The following is a 24,701-nucleotide window of genomic DNA, read 5'->3' on the forward strand; positions in this document are numbered from 1 at the left end:
GAAGGCCCTTTAAATAGACTTGGAATTTGTCAAAATACGGCTGGCAGGCCGTATGGCATTCCTTTTGGTGGCCCGTATTTGGCAGGCCGTTTTCATGGCAAGCCGTTTGGCAGCCCGTTTGGTGATCCGTATTTGGCAGGCCGTTTACATACTGGCAGGCTGTATGGCAGGCCGTTTGGCAGGCTATTTGGCAGGCCATTTTTGGTGCCTGGTCAGTCTGATTCACTGGATCGTAACTTAATTTCTTGTCTTTCATCGTTTTCGCTCTAGAATCTTCGTTTTAGCTCCGTTTTGCTTGATTCTTTTTGCGTCGCCTTTGTAATTACTTGATCTACATAATCAACCAAAAAAGAGATAATTTTGCCTACAAAGTTTTAATCTTTATTGTTTTGGGGCTCAATTTAGGGGGTTAAAACGTGACTTTTTGCCCGATATCAAATACCCCACACTTAGCCTTGCTTGTCCTCAAGCAAGAAAGTGGGAATATAAGGATCTTTCTAATAGATTCTCCCCTACCCTACCCATAGATCTTTTTATTATGCCTTCATCAGAAGTCGGCATATCTTTCGAAAGTATTAGAAAAAGTTTCGAGCTTCAATGATTCGGTCGCCAGATTTCAATCGCGTCCATAGTGGAAAAGGCGTACTTTCTAACTCTCGGATGTAGAGTATACATGATCAGGCTCCTCACTAGCTGATTACTCATATCACTCAAGTGTTTAGGGTGTCCTATTCTAATTGTATTGTCGCTCAGAAGCCAGTTGTGTAACAGTTCTCATCATAGGCTTGGTAAAGCATCGATATCTCCATCGGTTAAGTAAGGACGGCATTGATCTTCTTCCTAAGCATTCTTTCAAGAGGAAGACGGGTTATAGGGTTTGGTTGGAAATTTATGAATTTGGTGAAAGAGATCCAGATCTCTTGATTTCTGAGAGAATTGATAGACTTTGATTCTTCAGAGTATCCATTTTAGATAGATAATGGCTGAGAATTCCCGTAAAGGTTTTCTTTGGAAGAGGCGGATTTTGCTAAGACTTTGTCTAGAATTTCCTTTTGCTCTTCCAACTTTCTTCTTTAGGGCATCTCCTTGGGTTTCTTTTTGCCTTATTAGAGACTTTGCTCTTTCATCATTTTTTTTTCGACATACCCTTTCTTCATAACTTTTGTCTTTCGTTCCTGGTGCCCAGAGAGGAAGTGATAATCCACTGAAAATAGGTCTTTGACCTATAAAAAACAATCAGGGGTTCGGAATCTTTCAACTAGTGCTTTTGAAGCGAATTTGATCGATCTATCTCTTCATTAATCTCTAGATCTTTTGGTGAATGGAAAGGGAAGTGAATGGTAAGTGGTGTATTTTGGGGGGGGAATTTGGGGTGAATATTTCTGATTCATCAACTCTTTATGTGAGTTGGTCGGTTTAAATTGCGTGGAGTGGAAACGGAAACGAATGGGTTTTTGTCTTCTCTATTCAGAATGATTTCGGAAGGAGTATCGCACCTGCACCACGTATGGCGCTCACTAACCATTGGCCTTGAAACGTATGACTAAACCAAGTTCTAACTTGAACCGTACACCGGCACGCTCATAACAAAGTACTGCAGATTTGATAGGTCATACAGATACTTTGGGTCCGATATTCCTCACTTTTTAGAGTAGGGGTCGTGCTTGATCATGCGTAGCCTTTTACATATTTTCTTAAAAGAAATCTTTTGACACAAAATATAAGTTTCAGCTAAATCGTTCCGTTCTAATAAATGTTCCAAAAACTGATTTCTAGCAATTTTATTAGATCTTTTGGGCAAAAACAAAGTAAGAATTTTTCAAAATTACCCAATATCCATTGCTTAATTACTTTTGGACAACAGAATTTTTTAAAACTTGGCGTTTTATGGTTACTTGACTTTAAAACTTCGACCTTTAAAAACCTTATCCGTTACCCCACAATTAGAAGAACATTGTCACTAATGTTCTCTAGAAATAATATTTTAATACTTTATAAATTAAGGACATTGACTTCTAAAATTCTAAGTTAGTTGCGGGGGTTACCCCACACTTAGAGATTTTAGTGTGTTATAATTGAAATAGGTTTAAGGAATGATTACTTCCCTACGGTCGGGTTACTTTCTTAGTGCTGGGCCTTCCTACGGTCAATCTCCTAGGGACCAGTCTCTTTTGATAATATTTCTGCATGAAGAACAAAAAGAGAAAGGCAGCATTTCCACTATATATAATTTTTCAGTACAATGCTTTTAAAAAGATAAAAACTAAAAGATAAAATAAAGATAAAGTAGTCTATGGGATACTATCCTGGTCAATGCTGTGCTGGCGTTGCGAAATATCTGCAGATCTCATCATCATCATCCTCTAGGATCGGTATGTAGTCGAGAGGTTGCCCTACATCCAACTCAGGGCCTAGTAGTGAATCCAGACATAAGTCTGATGGCAGCTCCAGGTGGGATAAGTCTGGGAAAGGTTCCTCGTCAGGTATGCTCCCAGTGATCTCAAATGCCTGGGCCATTGGTGGCTCCACTGAAATGGGAATAGTGACTAGATGACAACCCTCTGGTAACTCAGTGACTGGAACTGGCTCGGTGACTGGAGCAGGCGGCGTGATGAGAATAGGAGTATCATGTACAGGCATGGCAGCTGAGTGAACTGAGTGAACTGAGGCCTGTGTGGAATGTCTGGGCGTAGCTCGTCGTATCGGCTGAACACGGCGTGCTAGCCTAAATGAAGATGGGCCCAGAGTACTGCATGGAATCCCCTCGTGCTGGAGGTATGCTCACAGAGCTTTGTAGAGTCTCTGCTGATCTCTGAGTAGTGCCCATGCAACATCAGGGTCACTCAAAGTGGCTCCGTAGTGTATCACTATCTTTAGCTCATGTGTATCACTATCCGTAGTGTATCACTATCTTTAGCCCATGCAACTGTGTGTGCTCGGCTGGTCTCCTGGCTAAACGTCTAGATCGTCGAACGGGAGGAGCTGGAGGTGCTATGATGATATCCTCCTCAACACTCTCTAATAACAAACGCCTTGGGCCTAATTTCCCTGTTGATGGCCTGTTCTGATTAGCACTGCTTCCGGAAGAGTAAACTACAGGAGTCCTTCTCCTGCGAACTGGAATGTAAGCTGATGCTCCTGAACTTGGCATTTCTCCTAAACACATTCAACAAATTTGTAAGCACTAAGCGTAAGTATGGCGCTTAGTTGTTAGTACACAGAGATAATATCTTAAGACGGAAAGTAATAAGTAATAAAAAGGATAAGCAAGGGGTGCCTCCCAAGAGTGCTTTGTTTATCAAGTCGTTACAGCTCGACTTTTCTTTGTTAGATCTTTAGAATGGATCAAAGGAGAAGAGGTGCTCCTCCTTATCGTGGTCTTCTAGATAAGCTTTCAACCGATGGCCATTAACTTTGAAGTTACATGTAACAACCCAACCCGTAATCCATATGATAAATTTTTTTTTACAACACAATTACATGCCAAATAATTGTGTAACCCATTTCACGAGTTCCATTTAAAATGCACAACAATTAGTTGTTTACAAAAGGTACGAGGGCCACGAATAAGGTTTAGTACAAGTTTGACCCATTACTATTGATAGTTTACAATCCAAACGACACTTCGAGCATGGTTTGGGACTAAACTACCCAAAACGTTAGGCCAACATCGAAACTCCGAAAAAGCATCACCACGGGACGCCTAATGTCCGATAACCCCCTTGCCCTTAACTGCGCCTGCATCTAAAAAGATAAACAACGAGAGGGTAAGCTAACTCTTAGTGAATGCAACAATTATACACATACATATATAATCTACTTACATGCAATCATATACACAATTACCTCATACACGCTATCAATTTAAAAGGCATACCAACGCAAGGCATAACGCTAAATCTCCAAGACCACAAGCTAGCACAACGAAAGCATATATAACTCAAACAATATAATATGCTACACTAAAACACATAACCATGGTTAACCAATAGTACAAGGGAATGGTACTTCGAATTTCCCATCGGTGTTCCCAACAACCGTTAGTGTACAACGAAATATATCACTAACCCCTGAGTGGTATCGAACGCCCGAACTTTAAACCCACCCGTCACGTGTAATGTGGTATCGAACGCCCGAACTTTAAACCCATATCATATAATGACTCGATGTGGTATCGATCGCCCGAACTTAAAACCCACATCGAATCTCGTACAAGTAAATACATTATATACACACATGTATAATTATTCCACTCACCTCAAGACTCTTGTGGAAGCTAACCGAGCTTGCAAACCTTCAATGTAACGTACCTATTACATTATGCATTTATTAACATGCAAACTAGTTGAATTAAATGCCAACCACAACCCTTAAGCATTTAATGACCCGTTTGCATTAAATGACTCAACTACACTAAAACCGCCCATTAATGGCCATGCCTCGTCATAAATCACTAGAAACTAGTGATTAGGGTTTAATAACATCAACTAACATAAACTTGGTGTATTTCATAACCATTTCACCCGATTAGGTCAACTAGTGCTCTTTTGACTCTTTGACTTACAAATCAAGTCAAACTTACACAATAACAACCCTTTCATCATTTTAAAAGTGCATTAATGACTAACAACATCATTTAGCACTTACAACCTCAAATCACAAGACCAAACCCTAGATAATAGCTATTTAGGGTTTCTTTTCAACAATCCAACCCAAAACCAACCCATTTAACCCTCAAATGGGTCACACTAGTTTCATATGAACCAAACCCTAGTTTAAACTAGTTAAAACTCGAGACTTAGAGTTAGAACTTACCAAGACTATAAACGTGTAGCTAGAGATACGATGAACAACTTTCATTCTCGCTTCTAGGATTGATTCACAAAACTTCACCTTCAAATCTTAAATTTAAACTAAGTGAGTTTTAGGATTTGAGAGGAAATTAAGAAAGAAAAAGGAAAAGAAATGAGAAATGAAGAATAAGTGGTCGATATTAAAGGCTCCATCCAGATCTATACGCAAAAAGACCAATTTGCCCCTAAACCCTATATAAATTAAGCAGAATTCGGAGTCAGAATTGCAGATGTGTCGCGGCGCGGCTCCTTTGTCGCGGCGCGACATAAAGAAGGAAAAACCACCCTTCTTAACTCAAGTTCTGATCTGGTTTCGCTTTGTTTGTCGCGGCGCGGACCCGTTTGTCACGGCGCGGTGTTAGTCTAGGTCTGGTCACTTCGACAATTAAACATGAATCAAGGGTTCAAACACAAACACAACAACTTTCACCCTTCCTATGCACGTCTATACCTCAACCTTAAGTCTCACACGACTCGATGCCAAACACGACACATTCATATACGCGTACATGCACGAATTTGAATATACCTATATATATATACACATATACATATATGCACTTACACCTAACCAACACTTTAGTTCAACTAATCACATAACGAGTAGGTTATAAGCGTACTATTGATTAAATACGTACCTTTGGACTCGCACGGGAAAACGGGGTGTTACAACTCTCCCCCACTTAAATCGGAGCGCGTCCTCGCGATCCAAGCCGCATGACACGAGGGAAGATAAACCAACACAAATTCTTCGGGCTCCCAAGTAAACTCGAAACCTTTACTATGACGACATTAGACCTTAAAGGTCCTCACCTATTTGTTACGCAACATTTTTACCTTCTCATCGAGTATAGCAATCGGCTCTTCAACGTATTCTAACTTGTTGTTTAGCTCAATTTCGTCTAAAGGCATCCATGAAGAATCATCCGCAAGACACTTTCAGAGATGGGAAACATGAAATGTATTATGGATCCCCGCAAGCTCTTCGGGTAATTCTAAACGATACGCAACTTCACCAACACGAGCTAAAATCTTAAACGGCCCAATAAACCGAGGAGCTAACTTTCCACGTTTTCGAAACCGAATAATACCCTTCCATGGCGAAACCTTAAGCATCACCATATCGCCTTCTTCAAATTCGATCGGTCACCTACGTTTATCGACGTAAGACTTTTGTCTATCTTGCGCCGCCTTTAAACGGGCCCGAATCATATCGATTTTTCTATTTGTGTCCAATACCAAGTCGGTGCTCCCGACTTCCCTTTGTCCCACTTCACCCCAAAAAATTGGGGTTCGACACCTCCTACCGTATAACATCTCATATGGTGGCATTCCAATACTAGAGTGAAAACTATTATTGTACGAGAATTCCACCAACGGTAAATGTTCATCGCAACTACCACCAAAATCTATAATACACGCACGTAACATATTTTCCAACGTTTGATTCGTGCGTTCGGTTTGACCATCCGTTTGAGGATGATACGCCATACTCATATTCACCCTCGTACCCATGTCTTCATGAAACTTCTTCCAAAATCGAGAAGTAAAACGCGTGTCCCGATCCGAAACAATAGATGCGGGAACGCTATGTCTCGATATCACCTCTTTAATGAACATCTTCGCGAGTGCCTCCGACGATATTGCTTCTTTAATAGGAAGAAACAACACACTCTTCGTCAATCTATCGACAATCACCCAAATAGTGTCAAATTGGGTTCTCGCCGTTTTCGGCAACTTGGTAATAAAATCCATGGTAATATGCTCCCACTTCCACATCGGAATTTCTAGCGGTTGCAACTTACCATACGGCTTTTGGTGTTCGGCTTTAACTTGCAAGCACGTGACGCATTGATCAACATACTTAACAACGTCGGGTTTCATGCCCGGCCACCAATAATCTTTCTTCAAATCGAGGTACATCTTTGTCGCACCCGGATGAATAGAATATTTAGACTTATGCGCTTCATCAAGAAGCACCTTTCGGAAATCACCCATCTTTGGCACCCATACTCTTTCTTGAAAAGACAACAACCCGCGCGAACCCATAGTAATGGATTTCGATTGCCCAACGATTCGTTCCGCATGCTTGTTGTGAACGTAAGCCTCTATTTGAACTTCTCCAAGCTTTTCGAGAAAGTCGTTAGTAATTGCCACCCACAACGACCCTACACGTGTCGCCGGATGTTGACTCTTTCGACTCAACGCATCCGCAACCACGTTCGCTTTACCCGGGTGGTAAAGTATCTCACAATCATAGTCTTTCACCACATCCATCCATCTATGTTGACGATAATTCTAATCCCGTTGATCAAAAAGATGTTTCAAACTCTTGTGATCCGAATAAATCGTACACTTGACAACATACAAGTAATGGCGCCAAATTTTCAAAGCATGGACACCGCCGCTAATTCGAGATCATGAGTCGGGTATCTCTTTTCATGTTCCTTTAATTGGCGAGAGGCGTAAGCGATGACTTTACCTCGTTGCATTAGAACACACCCGAGCCCATTCAAAGAAGCATCACAATAGACCGTCATATCATCTACACCTTCCGGCAATACTAAGACCAGAGCTTTACACAATTTCTCTTTCAATAATTGAAAAGCGATTTCTTGCTCATTTTCCCAATTAAAACTCGCGTTCTTCCACGTCAATTTCGTCAATGGAGAAGCAATTTTAGAAAAGTCTTGGATAAACCGACGATAGTAACCGGCCAATCCGAGAAAACTTCGGATTTCTGTAGGCGTAGTCGGTCGTCCCCAATCCTTCACCGTCTCTATCTTCCCCGGATCTACTTGAATACCAACCTTGTTCACAATATGGCCAAGGAATTGGACCTCCCTTAGCCAAAATTTACATTTTGAGAATTTAGCATACAACTTCTCTTTTCTCAACGTCTTCAATACTTCGCGCAAGTGGTGTTCATGTTCCGTCATGCTCTTAGAATAGACAAGAATATCGTCAATGAACACAATTACCGACTTGTCCAACATAGGTTGGCACACTCGGTTCATAAGATCCATGAATGCCGCCGGTGCATTCGTAAGACCAAAAGGCATAACCACAAATTCAAAATGCCCGTAACGCGTTCGAAAGGCCGTTTTCTCGATATCTTCCTCACGGACCCGCATTTGATGATAGCCGGACCGTAGGTCAATTTTAGAGAAGTACGTAGCGCCTTGAAGTTGGTCGAATAAATCGTCTATCCTAGGCAATGGATAACGATTCTTGATCGTCACCTTGTTCAACTCCCGATAGTCGATACACATCCGCATACTTCCATCCTTCTTTTTCACGAATAAAACCGGAGCACCCCATAGCGAAGCACTCGGTCGAATAAAACCTTTCTCAAGTAACTCTTGAATTTGATTCAACAATTCTTGCATTTCCGTCGGTGCTAAACGGTACGGAGTTTTAGCAATGGGAGTAGCTCCCGGAACCAACGCAATGCGAAATTCGACTTGTCTTTCCACCGGAACACCCGGTAACTCATCCGGAAAAACATCTTCAAACTCACTTACCACCGAAATTTCATGAATGGGTGGTGGCTCATCACGAGTATCAACAACATGAGCAAGGAAAACCATTCCACCGATAACAACGAGTCGACGTGCCCGTGCAAAAGTGCATATCGTCACCGGTCTCCTTCGTTTATCACCATGAATAATTAACTCTCCCCCACTTGGGGTCTTCACACGAATAGATTTTTCACGGCATGCAATATCGGCTCTATTATGATCGAGCCAATCCATACCAACCACGATATCAAAATCACCAACGTCATCGGAATGAGATCAATATTAAAGTTCTCGGAACCAAACACAACATTACAATTCTTACACACATTGACCACTAGCACCGTCTTGCCATCTGCTATTTCGACTTCTACCGGACGACTTAACTTAGCTAATGGTTTATTAAGTTTAGGCACAAATTTTGGAGACACAAACGATAAATTTGCACCGCTATCAAATAGGATCCTTTCCGGATTAGAGTTGACCATGAAAGTACCTGAAACGACTTCATTGGATTGCTTGGCTTCGTCATTAGTCATCAAATAATTACATCCCCTAGCCGACCCCGCCGCCTTCTCCATTCTTTTAACATGATCATTTCGGAGTTCGGGGCACTCCGACTTTCGGTGCCCTACTTTTTGACAATTAAAACACGTGATTGTATTAGTAGACGGTTTTGGGCAATCACGGGAGTAGTGACCCTTTTGCCCACAATTGAAACATGTGACCATGTGACCACTAGAAACACCCCTCTTCATGCTACCGACACTTTCGGATGCTCCCTTACTCTTCTTGTTCGAAAAATTAGAAGCTTCAAACTTTCGTTTACTCGGCGCATAACTAACCGGACTCGGAGCTTGCGCTTCAAACCCCTTCGCCACCGCCAAAAGCTTAGCAAAGGTCTCAACATGACCAATACTAATTTTACCCTTCAAATCATCTCTAAGGGTCGCATGAAAGTCTTCCATTAACAATTGATCATTCCCCACATACTCGGGGCAAAAACGCGCCTTAGCGAGAAAGTTGGTTTTAAGAGTGTTTAGGTCCAAAGACCCTTGACGCATGTTACTTAACTCGTTGCGCAATTTGGAAAGATCCGCTTGCGTACGATATTCGAGGAAAAACTCCTTCTTGAACTCCGCCCAAGACAACCCCACAAAGGCCGCATCACCCACCATATCAATTTTACCATCGAGCTAATCTTTAGCATGGCCCCTCAACAAACTAGTAGCAAGTCTAGTCTTCTTCTCGGGTGGGCACTCGGTCGTGCGAAAACAACCTTCAACATCGAAGATCCAAGCCGCACTTTTCATGGGGTCGGGATCCCCGTGAAAGTGAGGAGGCTTAGTTGCCAAGAAGTTCTTATAGCTAAACTCTAGTTCGCCCACATTTTGAGGTCTAGGAAACCTCCTTTCAACTTCTTCTTTAACGGCATTAGTCATCCGTTCTTGAATCATATCGACAATTTGTTCCGAAACCGACTCTTCGAATATTTGTTTAACCCTTCGTGAGAAAACCGAAACATAGTTTTCTAAAGCAGTCTCAATCTTGGTAGTCATCTCATCTTCCTCCACGTGAGAGGGACCACCATTGCCATTCGTATTCGTTCCGTTTCTCGTCTTCATTCTAAAGATTAAAAATGTATTAGACATCACCATCAATTTAATACACATATATACCTATGCATACGACCGCACACATATTACATCTAGCTCGATACTTGTCGCACATCCTTGCTTGACTTGACTTGCAACCGTAATAGTGGTCGCGACTCACTATTACGCTCACATGCCGTGCCATGCTCAAACGTATCACAACCATCTTGCTCGATGTTCAAAACAATAACACATGATTAGTATCATCATAATATAGCATAGTTAGTCCACCTATGCATCAAAGTACTAATCAAACCCCGCACTGACCCGTAGTCCTACAAGTCTCGCATATAATTCCACAACACAAAAGTCTAAGTCTAGGCGCCTATCTCAAGTCACCTAAATCCCTCAGACCATGCTCTGATACCACTTGAAATAACCCAACCCATAATCCATACGAAATTTTGTTTTTTTTTAAAACACAATTACACGCCAAATAATTGTGTAACCCATTTCACGAGTTCCATTTAAAACGCACAACAATTAGTTGTTTACAAAAGGCACGAGGGCCACGAATAAGGTTTAGTACAAGTTTGACCCATTACTATTGATAGTTTACAATCCAAACGACACTTCGAGCATGGTTTGGGACTAAACTACCCAAAACGTTAGGCCAACATCGAAACTCCGACAAAGCATCACCACCGGACGCCTAATGTCCGATAACCCCCTTGCCCTTAACTGCGCCTGCATCTAAAAAGATAAACAACGAGAGGGTAAGCTAACGCTTAGTGAATGCAACAATTATACACATACATATATAATCTACTTACATGCAATCACATACACAATTACCTCATACACGCTAGCAATTTAAAAGGCATACCAACGCAAGGCATAACGCTAAATTTCCAAAACCACAAGCTAGCACAACGAAAGCATATATAACTCGGACAATATAATATGCTACACTAAAACACATAACCATGGTTAACCAATAGTACAAGGGAATGGTACTTCGAATTTCCCATCGGTGTTCCCAACAACCGTTAGTGTACAATGAAATATATCACTAACCCCTGAGTGGTATCGAACGCCCGAACTTTAAACCCACCCGTCACGTGTAATGTGGTATCGAATGCCCAAACTTTAAACCCACACTTCACGCCCACACATGTAGTGACCCGAACTTTTCCATGTTTATATATATATATTAAATGAAATTGTTATTTACATGATTAAGTGTTTCCAACATGTTAAGCAATCAAACTTGTTAAGACTTGATTAATTGAAATAGGTTTCATATAGACAATTGACCACCCAAGTTGACCGGTGATTCACGAACGTTAAAACTTGTAAAAACTATACGATGACATATATATGGTTATATATATATAGTTAACATGATTTTATTATAAGTATGTATCTCATTAGGTATTTTAACAATGAGTTATATACATAAAAATGAGACTATTAATTTAAGAAACTCGAAAACGATATATATAACGATTATCATTATAACAACGTCTTACTAGGTACATATGAATCATATTAAGATATTGATACACTTGGTTAATTATGTTAAATGATAAGTAAATATATTATTAAGTGTATTAACAATGAAATACATATGTAAAAATAAGACTACTAACTTAATGATTTCGAAACGAGACATATATGTAACGATTATCGTTGTAACGACATTTAACTGTATATATATCATACTAAGATATATTATATATCATAATATCATGATAATATAACAATTTAACATCTCATTTGTTATAATAAACAATGGGTTAACAACATTCAACAAGATCGTTAACCTAAAGGTTTCAAAACAACATTTACATGTAACGACTAACGATGACTTAACGACTCAGTTAAAATGTATATACATGTAGTGTTTTAATATGTATTCATACACTTTTTAAAGACTTCAAGATACTTATCAAAATACTTCTACTTAACAAAAATGCTTACAATTACATCCTCGTTCAGTTTCATCAACAATTCTACTCGTATGCACCCGTATTCGTACTCGTACAATACACAGCTTTTAGATGTATGTACTATTGGTATATACACTCCAATGATCAGCTATTAGAAGCCCATGTGAGTCACCTAACACATGTGGGAACCATCATTTGGCAACTAGCATGAAATATCTCATAAAATTACAAAAATTTGAGTAATCATTCATGACTTATTTACATGAAAACAAAATTACATATCCTTTATATCTAATCCATACACCAACGACCAAAAACACCTACAAACACTTTCATTCTTCAATTTTCTTCATCTAATTGATCTCTCTCAAGTTCTATCTTCAAGTTCTAAGTGTTCTTCATAAATTCCAAAAGTTCTAGTTTCATAAAATCAAGAATACTTCCAAGATTGCAAGTTTACTTCCAAGTTTTCTAAATTCATTCCAAGTAATCATCCAAGATTAAGAAACCTTTGTTACTTATAGTAGGTTATCTTTCTAATACAAGGTAATAATCATATTCAAACTTTAATTCAATTTCTATAACTATAACAATCTTATTTCGAGTGGAAATCTTACTTGAAATTGTTTTCGTGTCATGATTCTGCTTCAAGAACTTTCAAGCCATCCAAGGATCCTTTGAAGCTAGATCTATTTTTCTCATTTCCAGTAGGTTTATCCAAGGAACTTGAGGTAGTAATGATGTTCATAACATCATTCGATTCATACATATAAAGCTATCTTATTCGAAGGTTTAAACTTGTAATCACTAGAACATAGTTTAGTTAATTCTAAACTTGTTCGCAAATAAAAGTTAATCCTTCTAACTTGACTTTTAAAATCAACTAAACACATGTTCTATATCTATATGATATGCTAACTTAATGATTTAAAACCTGGAAACACGAAAAACACCGTAAAACCGGATTTACGCCGTCGTAGTAACACCGCGGGCTGTTTTGGGTTAGTTAATTAAAAACTATGATAAACTTTGATTTAAAAGTTGTTATTTTGGAAAAATGATTTTTATTATGAACATGAAACTATATCCAAAAATTATGGTTAAACTCAAAGTGGAAGTATGTTTTCTAAAATGGTCATCTAGACGTCGTTCCTTCGACTGAAATGACTACCTTTACAAAAACGACTTGTAACTTATTTTTCCGACTATAAACCTATACTTTTTCTATTTAGATTCATAAAATAGAGTTCAATATGAAACCATAGCAATTTGATTCACTCAAAACGGATTTAAAATGAAGAAGTTATGGGTAAAACAAGATTGGATAATTTTTCTCATTTTAGCTACGTGAAAATTGGTAACAAATCTATTTCAACCATAACTTAATCAATTTGTATTGTATATTATATAATCTTGAGATACCATAGACACGTATACAATGTTTCGACCTATCATGTCGACACATCTATATATATTTCGGAACAACCATAGACACTCTATATGTGAATGTTGGAGTTAACTATACAGGGTTGAGGTTGATTCCAAAATATATATAGTTTGAGTTGTGATAAATACTGAGATACGTATACACTGGGTCGTGGATTGATTCAAGATAATATTTATCAATTTATTTCTGTACATCTAACTGTGGACAACTAGTTGTAGGTTACTAACGAGGACAGCTGACTTAATAAACTTAAAACATCAAAATATATTAAAAGTGTTGTAAATATATTTTGAACATACTTTGATATATATGTATATATTGTTATAGGTTCGTGAATCAACCAGTGGCCAAGTCTTACTTCTCAACGAAGTAAAAATCTGTGAAAGTGAGTTATAGTCCCACTTTTAAAATCTAATATTTTTGGGATGATAATACATGCAGGATTTATAAATGATTTACAAAATAGACACAAGTACGTGAAACTACATTCTATGGTTGAATTATCGAAATCGAATATGCCCCTTTTTTTTAAGTCTGGTAATCTAAGAATTAGGGAACAGACACCCTAATTGAAGCGAATCCTAAAGATAGATCTATTGGGCCTAACAAACCCCATCCAAAGTACCGGATGCTTTAGTACTTCGAAATTTATATCATATCCGAAGGGTGTCCCGGAATGATGGAGATATTCTTATATATGCATCTTGTTAATGTCGGTTACCAGGTGTTCACCATATGAATGATTTTTATCTCTATGTATGGGATGTGTATTGAAATATGAAATCTTGTGGTCTATTATTACGATTTGATATATATAGGTTAAACCTATAACTCACCAACATTTTTGTTGACGTTTAAAGCATGTTTATTCTCAGGTGAATACTAAGAGCTTTCGCTATTGCATACTAAAATAAGGACAAGATTTGGAGTCCATGTTTGTATGATATTGTGTAAAAACTGCATTCAAGAAACTGATTTCGATGTAACATATTTGTATTGTAAACCATTATGTAATGGTCGTGTGTAAACAGGATATTTTAGATTATCATTATTTGATAATCTACGTAAAGCTTTTTAAACCTTTATTTATGAAATAAAGGTTATGGTTTGTTTTAAAAATGAATGCAGTCTTTGAAAAACGTCTCATATAGAGGTCAAAACCTCGCAACGAAATCAATTAATATGGAACGTTTTTAATCAATAAGAACGGGACATTTCAACACACATATATGACATGGTATCGAACGCCCGAACTTTAAACCCATATCATATAATGACTCGATGTGGTATCGATCACCCGAACTTAAAACCCACATCGAATCTCGTACAAGTAAATACATTATATACACACATGTATAATTATTCCACTCACCTCAAGACTCTTGTGGAAGCTAACCGAGCTTGCAAACCTTCAATGTAACGTACCTATTACATTATGCATTTATTAACATGCAAACTAGTTGAATTAAATGCCAACCACAATCCTTGAGCATTTAATGACCCGTTTGCATTAAATGACTCAACCACACCAAAACCGCCCATTAATGGCCATGCCTCGTCATAAATCACTAGAAACTAGTGATTAGGGTTTAATAACATCAACTAACATAAACTTGGTGTATTTCATAACCATTTCACCCGATTAGGTCAACTAGTGCTCTTTTGACTCTTTGACTTACAAATCAAGTCAAACTTACACAATAACAACCCTTTCATCATTTTAAAAGTGCATTAATGACTAACAACATCATTTAGCACTTACAACCTCAAATCATAAGACCAAACCCTAGATAATAGCTATTTAGGGTTTCTTTTCAACAATCCAACCCAAAACCCACCCATTTAACCCTCAAATGGGTCACACTAGTTTCATATGAACCAAACCCTAGTTTAAACTAGTTAAAACTCGAGACTTAGAGTTAGAACTTACCAAGACTATGAACGTGTAGCTAGAGATACGATGAACAACTTTAATTCTCGCTTCTAGGATTGATTCACAAAACTTCACCTTCAAATCTTAAATTTAAACTAAGTGGGTTTTAGGATTTGAGAGGAAATTAAGAAAGAAAAAGGAAAAGAAATGAGAAAAGAAGAATAAGTGGTTGATATTAAAGGCTCCATCCAGATCTACACGCGAAAAGACCAATTTTCCCCTAAACCCTATATAAATTAAGCAGAATTCGGAGTCAGAATTGCAGATGTGTCACGGCGCGGCTCCTTTGTCGCGGCGCGACATATAGAAGGAAAAACCACCCTTCTTAACTCAAGTTCTGATCTGGTTTCGCTTTGTTTGTCGCGGCGTGGACCCGTTTGTCGTGGCGCGACGTTAGCCTAGGTCTGGTCACTTCGACAATTAAACATGAATCAAGGGTTCAAACACAAACACAACAACTTTCACCCTTCCTATGCACGTCTATACCTCAACCTTAAGTCTCACACGACTCGACGCCAAACACGACACATTCATATATGCGTACACGCACGCATTTGAATATACCTATATATATATATATATATATATACACATATACATATATGCACTTACACCTAACCAACACTTTAGTTCAGCTAATCACATAACGAGTAGGTTATAAGCGTACTATTGATTAAATATGTACCTTTGGACGCGCACGGGAAAACGGGGTGTTACATTACAAGTAGGTCCTTCCAATTCCACGGCTCCGTGAGGAAAAGCATGTACAACTTTGTATGGGCCACTCCATCTTGATCTAAATTTTTCCGCGAACTTCTTAAACCGAGAATTGAAGAGAAGAACTTTATCTCCAGGGGCGAACTTTGTAGGAATCAGTTTTGCATCATGTGTAAGATTCGTTCCTTCCTTGTAGATGTATGCCGTTTCATATGCTTGGTCTCTCAATTCGGCGAGTTCGTTCATTTGCATTTTCCTATGTCTTCTGGTAACTGAGGGATCGAGGTTGCAGGTCTTCAGTGCCCAGAGTGCTTTGTATTCAAGTTCCAACGGAAGGTGACAAGCTTTTCCATAGATCATGCGTAGGGTGTAGTTCCTAGAGGATTCTTGTAGGCAGTCCGGAATGCCCACAGAGCATCATCTAGCTTCTCGGCCCATTTATTTCCATGATGGCTGACAGTTCGTTCTAAGATTCTTTTGAGTGCTCTGTTTGTGACCTCTGCTTGTCCATTGGTTTACGGATGATAGGCAGTGGACATCTTGTGGGTAACTCCATATTGTTGCATCACCTTCATAAACTGAGTATTACAGAAGTGTGTGCCTCTATCACTAATTATCACACGGGGAGCTCCAAATCTGCAGAAGAGTCTCTTCAGGAAATTGGTGATGACTTTGGCATCATTGGTTGGAAATGCTTGGGCTTCGACCCATCTGGAGGTGTAATTGTGACGACCCGAAAATTTCCGACCAAATTTAAACTTAACCTTTATATGTTTCCGACACGATAAGCAGAATTTGTAATGTTGAATCTCAAAAAGTTTGGAACTACATTCATGTAATCAATTACCCTTTGACCGTGTTCGACGATTCACGAACAATTATGTGTATATAGATATGTATATATAATATATAATAACTGAAAACATTAACAAAGTATTTGATATATATGATACTTTACATGAACGTATTTGTTTCGATATATTTATCGACAGAATTAAGAGATAATATCAAATGATTGAATTATCAGATACATTATGATATGATTACGGGCCAATGTTATGAGGTCCACTGTGATTTAAGAAATCTATTCTTTTTGACAATATTCAAAAAATGGTAAAGTGATCTATAAGTAAGAACGTGGAGTGTAAATAACTTAGATGTTGGATATCGACAAGTTAAGTAACTCGACATTTTTCATTAAGATGATTTCATACGTTTATTAAACCTTTGGACTTTATCCCATGCTTCACCAACAGACTGTAATTTAAAAACTTGAAACCTATTATGAATATATATAATTCTACTTTTCTAAAATGTTTTATGATATAACGATTTAAATTAATATTAAATATATTTATACGCGTATTATACGTACATAGTTTTATACTTTTACTATACTTTAACTTTACCTTTACTTTACTTTTACTTTTACTTTACTTTTACTTTACTTTAACTTTAATAATTCATACTTTAATAATTCATACTTTAATAATTCACTTTAATAATTCATACTTTAATAATTCACTTTAATAATTCACTTTAATAATTCATACTTTAATAATTCACTTTAATAATTCATACTTTAATAATTCACTTTAATAATTTATACTTTAATAATTCATACTTTAATAATTCACTTTAATAATTCACTTTAATAATTCATACTTTAATAATTCACTTTAATAATTCATACTTTAATAATTCACTTTAATAATTCATACTTTAATAATTCACTTTAATAATTCATACTTTAATAATTCACTTTAATAATTCAAAAATCTATTATAAATAGAATTCAATAGGTTTCATTATTTCATAGAAACTTTAAAATATGTTTCTCTAAACTCTCTCAATCGAATTACATATAAATATTTTCTTTGTATTATTTCAAGATATTATTAGTATACATAAAATACTACGACGGAGTTATATTCAGACGATTTCAAAATAAGTTTTCAAACGGGATAGAGCTGAGGAAATTATGGGTTATAGCTATGGAGGTTATGGGTATTGATCGAGGGTATTGCTCGTGAGGTCAACCTAACGTTTATCATTTTCGTTGCGTCTACGTACTTTCCTGCAATATTGAATCACAATATTGATACGTTTGTGAATTCGAGACAAACCCTGCACTTGTTCAGTGCCGTCATATACATAATTGCTATGAAATACAGTATTGTGAGTTTCATTTGCTCCCTTTTTAATTGCTTTTGAAATATATATTTTTGGGCTGAGAATACATGCGCTATTTTATAAATGTTTTACGAAATAGGCACAAGTACTAAAACTAATTCTACGTGGGTTTAAACCAGAAATATACCCTTAGCTTGGTAACATTAAACTACTTGTCTATGTACGGTAGGCGCGAATCCTAAAGATAGATCTATTGGGCCTGACAAACCCCATCCTGACTATGGGATGCTTTAGTACTTCGAGGTTATATTAAACACACCTGATCTGGTGTACTTCAGAGGGTAAAACATGAACGTTAAGGCTTGTTACCGGGTGCCTACAACTTATAGAATACTTTTATACACTTGCGAGTGTACGGATATTTATGGAAACTGAAATCTTGTGGTCTATTACTATTACGGAAATGATTGATTATGATAAACTAATGAACTCACCAACTTTAGAGCATGTTTATTCTCAGGTATTAAAGAAATCTTCCGCTGTGCATTAGCTCATTTTAAGGATATTACCTGGAGTCATTCATGACATACTGTGAAAGACGTTGCATTCGAGTCGTTGAGTTCATCAAGATTAATATTAAGTCAATTATAGTTGGATGTAATATGAAATGGTATGCATGCCGTCAATTTTTGATGTAAAGAAAGTTTGTCTTTTAAAAACGAATGCAATGTTTGTAAAACGTATCATATAGAGGTCAAATACCTCGCGATGTAATCAACTATTGTGAATCGTTTATAATGTATATGAACGGGTCCTTTCAGTTGGTATCAGAGCTGGTTTAATGCCGTTTATTAGCGGGTTAATCGTAGAGGAGGTTCTCACAGTGTTACCTGTGACGAAGCATTGGCTCTTACTCCTCGCGGTCCCTATTAGGGTTGGCTGTACTGCCGAGAGGCGGGCCATAAAATCAGTGTCTGAGGTACGCTCAGTGGTCACAGGCGGTTAGCTGAGAAGGCACTGAGTGAGATGCGTCCCCAACTTTCAGTTGGTATCAGAGTGGTGGTCTTAGCGAACCAGGTCTGCATTAGTGTGTCTAACTGATATTCGTTAGGATGCATTAGTGAGTCTGGACTTCGACCGTGTTTGCATGTCAAAAGTTTTGCTCATCATTTTTGTCGGAAATTACCTGCTTATCATTCTTAGTCTAGACACATCTTATTGCATTGATTGCATGAATAGTGTATAGACAAAATTCATATCTTAGCGTATCTGCTAATTCATATCTTAGCGTATCTGTTACTGTAAACTTTGACTGACATATTTTGTAAATTCCTCCGTAATCTACGAAACCTTTTGCCCTATATAATTAGAATACCACCCGATATCCGGAAAATCATTTCATATCGAAAAAAATTCTTTATTCAATCGTACGAAATGGAATTCGTCATTAGTTCAAGTCCCTTGGATTCCGAAATGGAATTCCACTCAAGTTCCGAAAGCAGTATGACCGGAATGGATCAACCAATTATCCATCATCTATTTTGGATGAATTGGGGATGGGTTCGTAATCTACTTAACCATTGGAGACAAGAAGAAGGTGATCCCTTTCATCCACCACATTGCCCTCTTGGAAATGAACCTGAAGCACTTACCGGTGAACCTGTCCGAAACACTATTTTCTCTCTCATTTCCAGAGTATCTCGTCATGATTATATACTACACTAAATTCTAGATCTTATTTATCCGCTCGTTCGAACCGACAATCACCCCCGTGTAATAGAAGAAGTCAACGAGCTTCGCGCTCGGATAGTGGCTTTGGAGAATATAGTGCAAAGGTTACAAACACCAGCAGCATAACCAGTATCACCATCAACAACATCAACAGTACCATTACCACCACCAACAACAACCGCATCGCAAACCTCAGTTTCACAATCTGTCCCACGAGCATCGACGTCATACGCCATGTAGATACCAAGGAATACCACAACGATGAAGTATTGATTCATAACTTCATTGGGAAAACATTCTACGACGATTATGTAATTTCTAAAGTTTAGAAATTATCTATCCTAGCCTTAACCATAAATCAAATGAGTTTAATTTAATATTAACTCATTAAATCTATATTACATCTGAAGAAATATACACATATATATTTCCATAAAGACTGTAATAAAATTCTTTTGTACAAAATATTAATTGTGAAATATTTTTTAACAGGTAGGTAATACCCGAGAGATATATAAATTCACAATTAATATGTTACATTCTTCGAATCAGATTCAGCAAATCATCCATTATACTCCCTTCTTTCATAACAATATACATTCTTTTATAGAAATCAAAACAACCATACTCATTTAAAATCTAATTACATATTCTGATTTTGAAATCTCAGAATTCGATTCAAGATATAACCGAAATCATCACTCTTAGATTTCTACATCTTTCAAAACTATACTTTGACTTCAAAACTGTCCTAGAACCTCATTTCTATTCATGGAACTCACAAAATATTTGAATCATTCAAAATCTTAGAACATCATATGTATATTAACAATTACAATATGTGTTCAAACACTTCGAAATTCCTAAAGACATGCGAGATGATGATCCAACCACACATTCCCACTTTCATGCACCTGAAAATCTCTCGAAACCAAAGTTATAGTTTAACACGTATCCGTGTCAGATCCTTTGATATTTATTACCAAATATAATTTTTCAATCTCTTTCCAAAATAGACAGTTTTGTCATAGCTTCAACAAATCACCTTCATTTGTTTATACGAATAAACCTTATTATAACAATTACCCCTTCATCATTGTTACCGGGGAACCTTTCATATCTCGCCACATTAGCAGTAAACTTATCAACAACTTCATTAACCTTCAACTTAAGCCTCTCCGAAAAGCCACTATACTTATTCATTAAAACCCCATCATGTACTCACCTACATCCTGTAACAATAATTGTCACACCAACTACGGGGAATTAGCAATCAGTATTTTGAATTTCGCAACAAATTTACGTCAAAAGTTATATGTATACATATAACGTCTATCTCCTAGACTTACATACTTCGAATGTGAATTTTCTGAAAAACATCCCAAACTATGAACTAGTTCTCCGAAATTGAAAAAAATGTTGATGAAGCAGCAAAAACTGTAAACGACTTTAATAGTCAAAAGTTTGATGATAAAGAATAGTATGGTGGTAAGGCTGAGATAAAGAGAAGGTTTGAAACTAGAAAACGGATTGAGCAGACCATGAAGGAGGCTGTGGACAAATCACAAAGACTAAACCTGCCTTCAAAGTATCCAAATGATTCAGTGTCTACTGAAATCATTAGCAAACACCTTACTTCTTATTCTAAACCTTCACAGACAAATCTTCTTCATCATCCATCTATGTTAAGAATTCTAAGATATTATCGTATCTTTTATTATAAATATCTTCGATATTCCTGAAGATATTTTCACAACTATTCTTATCCGAAATATTCTATCTATTCACAATATCTGCGTTACAACATAAAAAGAAACTGTGTTAGTTTCTAAATTCTGAAGAAAAAAAAATTCGAATTTAAAATAGGAATGTTTTTGAAGTAGTGTTGGGAACTGAAGCATGAGTTAGTATAATATAATGACACTTGATCAATGTGATTATATTACAGTAAGTCATACTGAGTTTCTAATGGAACGTGATGATTCACAGAACATACCGTCATCATGTACTATTTACACGACTCTTACATTCTACCCAATTTCCAAACATATTAAGAACATATCATCTTGATAGCTCTATATTTTCGGATATTCTGGTAATTTGCCAAATCAAGATCGTGCCATTACGATTTTCTTCTTGGAACATTAACTATGTTCATCCAAAAATTCATATCTACAAATTCTGGACCATTATCCACTTGACTTAAGGTCGGGAAGAGAAAACGAAAGCATGAAGCTCCGAAATATAATGGAGAATATAAAGCCCGATAACAACCCCGAAATTACAAACCGTGTATATCAATGCGTATAGCAATATAAAGACACGGGAGAATGAAAAACACAATAACCCCAAGGTAATGGTAAAAGAAAATAAGTTCCTCCGGTGGTAGATGAAAAAGAAGAATGACAGATATGAAAGTTAAGAGTATATCAAGAATCAATACTGGATGAAGCATATTATCGAATGCTTTAAAGTATGAATTGGGGAGAAAGACTAGAAGGTGTGAGCTGTGGAAATAAAGAAACGAAAGGGGGTGGATTTATAGTAAAATATCAGACAAAGAAATCGAGACAGATTATCGCATTTAATCAAAGAAGATCATGATTTCCTTAATCGCCGAAGAACCAAATCTTATTGCAAAGATTTTCTTTAAATCCCATGAATTCCGGAAATCAATCATAACTACGTCATCGGTTAAAAACAAATATACGTTTACTCATTTCACTCTCTTGCGATAGCTTCACTTATACTCTTCGCGTAATCAAATTGTTTTATCTATATTACTCAATGATGATAAAACTCTATTTATCAACTCATATTCGTCATGAAAACATTTTTATAGTTAGCCATGACGACCTCGATCAAATTTCAGGATGAAATTTCTTTAACGGGTAGGTACTGTGACGACCCGAAAATTTCTGACCAAATTTAAACTTAACCTTTATATGTTTCCGACACGATAAGCAGAATTTGTAATGTTGAATCTCAAAAAGTTTGGAACTACATTCATGTAATCAATTACCCTTTGACCGTGTTCGACGATTCACGAACAATTATGTGTATATAGATATGTATATATAATATATAATAACTGAAAACATTAACAAAGTATTTGATATATATGACACTTTACATGAACGTATTTGTTTCGATATATTTATCGACAGAATTAAGAGATAATATCAAAAGATTGAATTATCAGATACATTATGATATGATTACGGGCCAATGTTATGAGGTCCACTGTGATTTAAGAAATCTATTCTTTTTGACAATATTCGAAAAATGGTAAAGTGATCTATAAGTAAGAACGTGGAGTGTAAATAACTTAGATGTTGGATATCGACAAGTTAAGTAACTCGACATTTTTCATTAAGATGATTTCATACGTTTATTAAACCTTTGGACTTTATCCCATGCTTCACCAACAGACTGTAATTTAAAAACTTGAAACCTATTATGAATATATATAATTCTACTTTTCTAAAATGTTTTATGATATAACAATTTAAATTAATATTAAATATATTTATACGCGTATTATACGTACATAGTTTTATACTTTTACTATACTTTAACTTTACCTTTACTTTACTTTTACTTTACTTTTACTTTACTTTAACTTTAATAATTCATACTTTAATAATTCATACTTTAATAATTCACTTTAATAATTCATACTTTAATAATTCACTTTAATAATTCACTTTAATAATTCATACTTTAATAATTCACTTTAATAATTCATACTTTAATAATTCACTTTAATAATTTATACTTTAATAATTCATACTTTAATAATTCACTTTAATAATTCACTTTAATAATTCATACTTTAATAATTCACTTTAATAATTCATACTTTAATAATTCACTTTAATAATTCATACTTTAATAATTCACTTTAATAATTCAAAAATCTATTATAAATAGAATTCAATAGGTTTCATTATTTCATAGAAACTTGAAAATATATTTCTCTAAACTCTCTCAATCGAATTACATATAAATATTTTCTTTGTATTATTTCAAGATATTATTAGTATACATAAAATACTACGACGGAGTTATATTCAGACGATTTCAAAATAAGTTTTCAAACGGGATAGAGCTGAGGAAATTATGGGTTATAGCTATGGAGGTTATGGGTATTGATCGAGGGTATTGCTCGTGAGGTCAACCTAACGTTTATCATTTTCGTTGCGTCTACGTACTTTCCTGCAATATTGAATCACAATATTGATACGTTCGTGAATTCGAGACAAACCCTGCACTTGTTCAGTGCCGTCATATACATAATTGCTATGAAATACAGTATTGTGAGTTTCATTTGCTCCCTTTTTAATTGCTTTTGCAATATATATTTTTGGGCTGAGAATACATGCGCTATTTTATAAATGTTTTACGAAATAGGCACAAGTACTAAAACTAATTCTACGTGGGTTTAAACCAGAAATATACCCTTAGCTTGGTAACATTAAACTACTTGTCTATGTACGATAGGCGCGAATCCTAAAGATAGATCTATTGGGCCTGACAAACCCCATCCTGACTATGGGATGCTTTAGTACTTCGAGGTTATATTAAACACCCCTGATCTGGTGTACTTCAGAGGGTAAAACATGAATGTTAAGGCTTGTTACCGGGTGCCTACAACTTATAGAATACTTTTATACACTTGCGAGTGTACGGATATTTATGGAAACTGAAATCTTGTGGTCTATTACTATTACGGAAATGATTGATTATGATAAACTAATGAACTCACCAACTTTAGAGCATGTTTATTCTCAGGTATTAAAGAAATCTTCCGCTGTGCATT

The sequence above is a fragment of the Rutidosis leptorrhynchoides genome, chromosome 10 (genome assembly GCF_046630445.1).
Source record: "Rutidosis leptorrhynchoides isolate AG116_Rl617_1_P2 chromosome 10, CSIRO_AGI_Rlap_v1, whole genome shotgun sequence".
NCBI classification, from domain to species: Eukaryota; Viridiplantae; Streptophyta; class Magnoliopsida; order Asterales; family Asteraceae; genus Rutidosis; species Rutidosis leptorrhynchoides.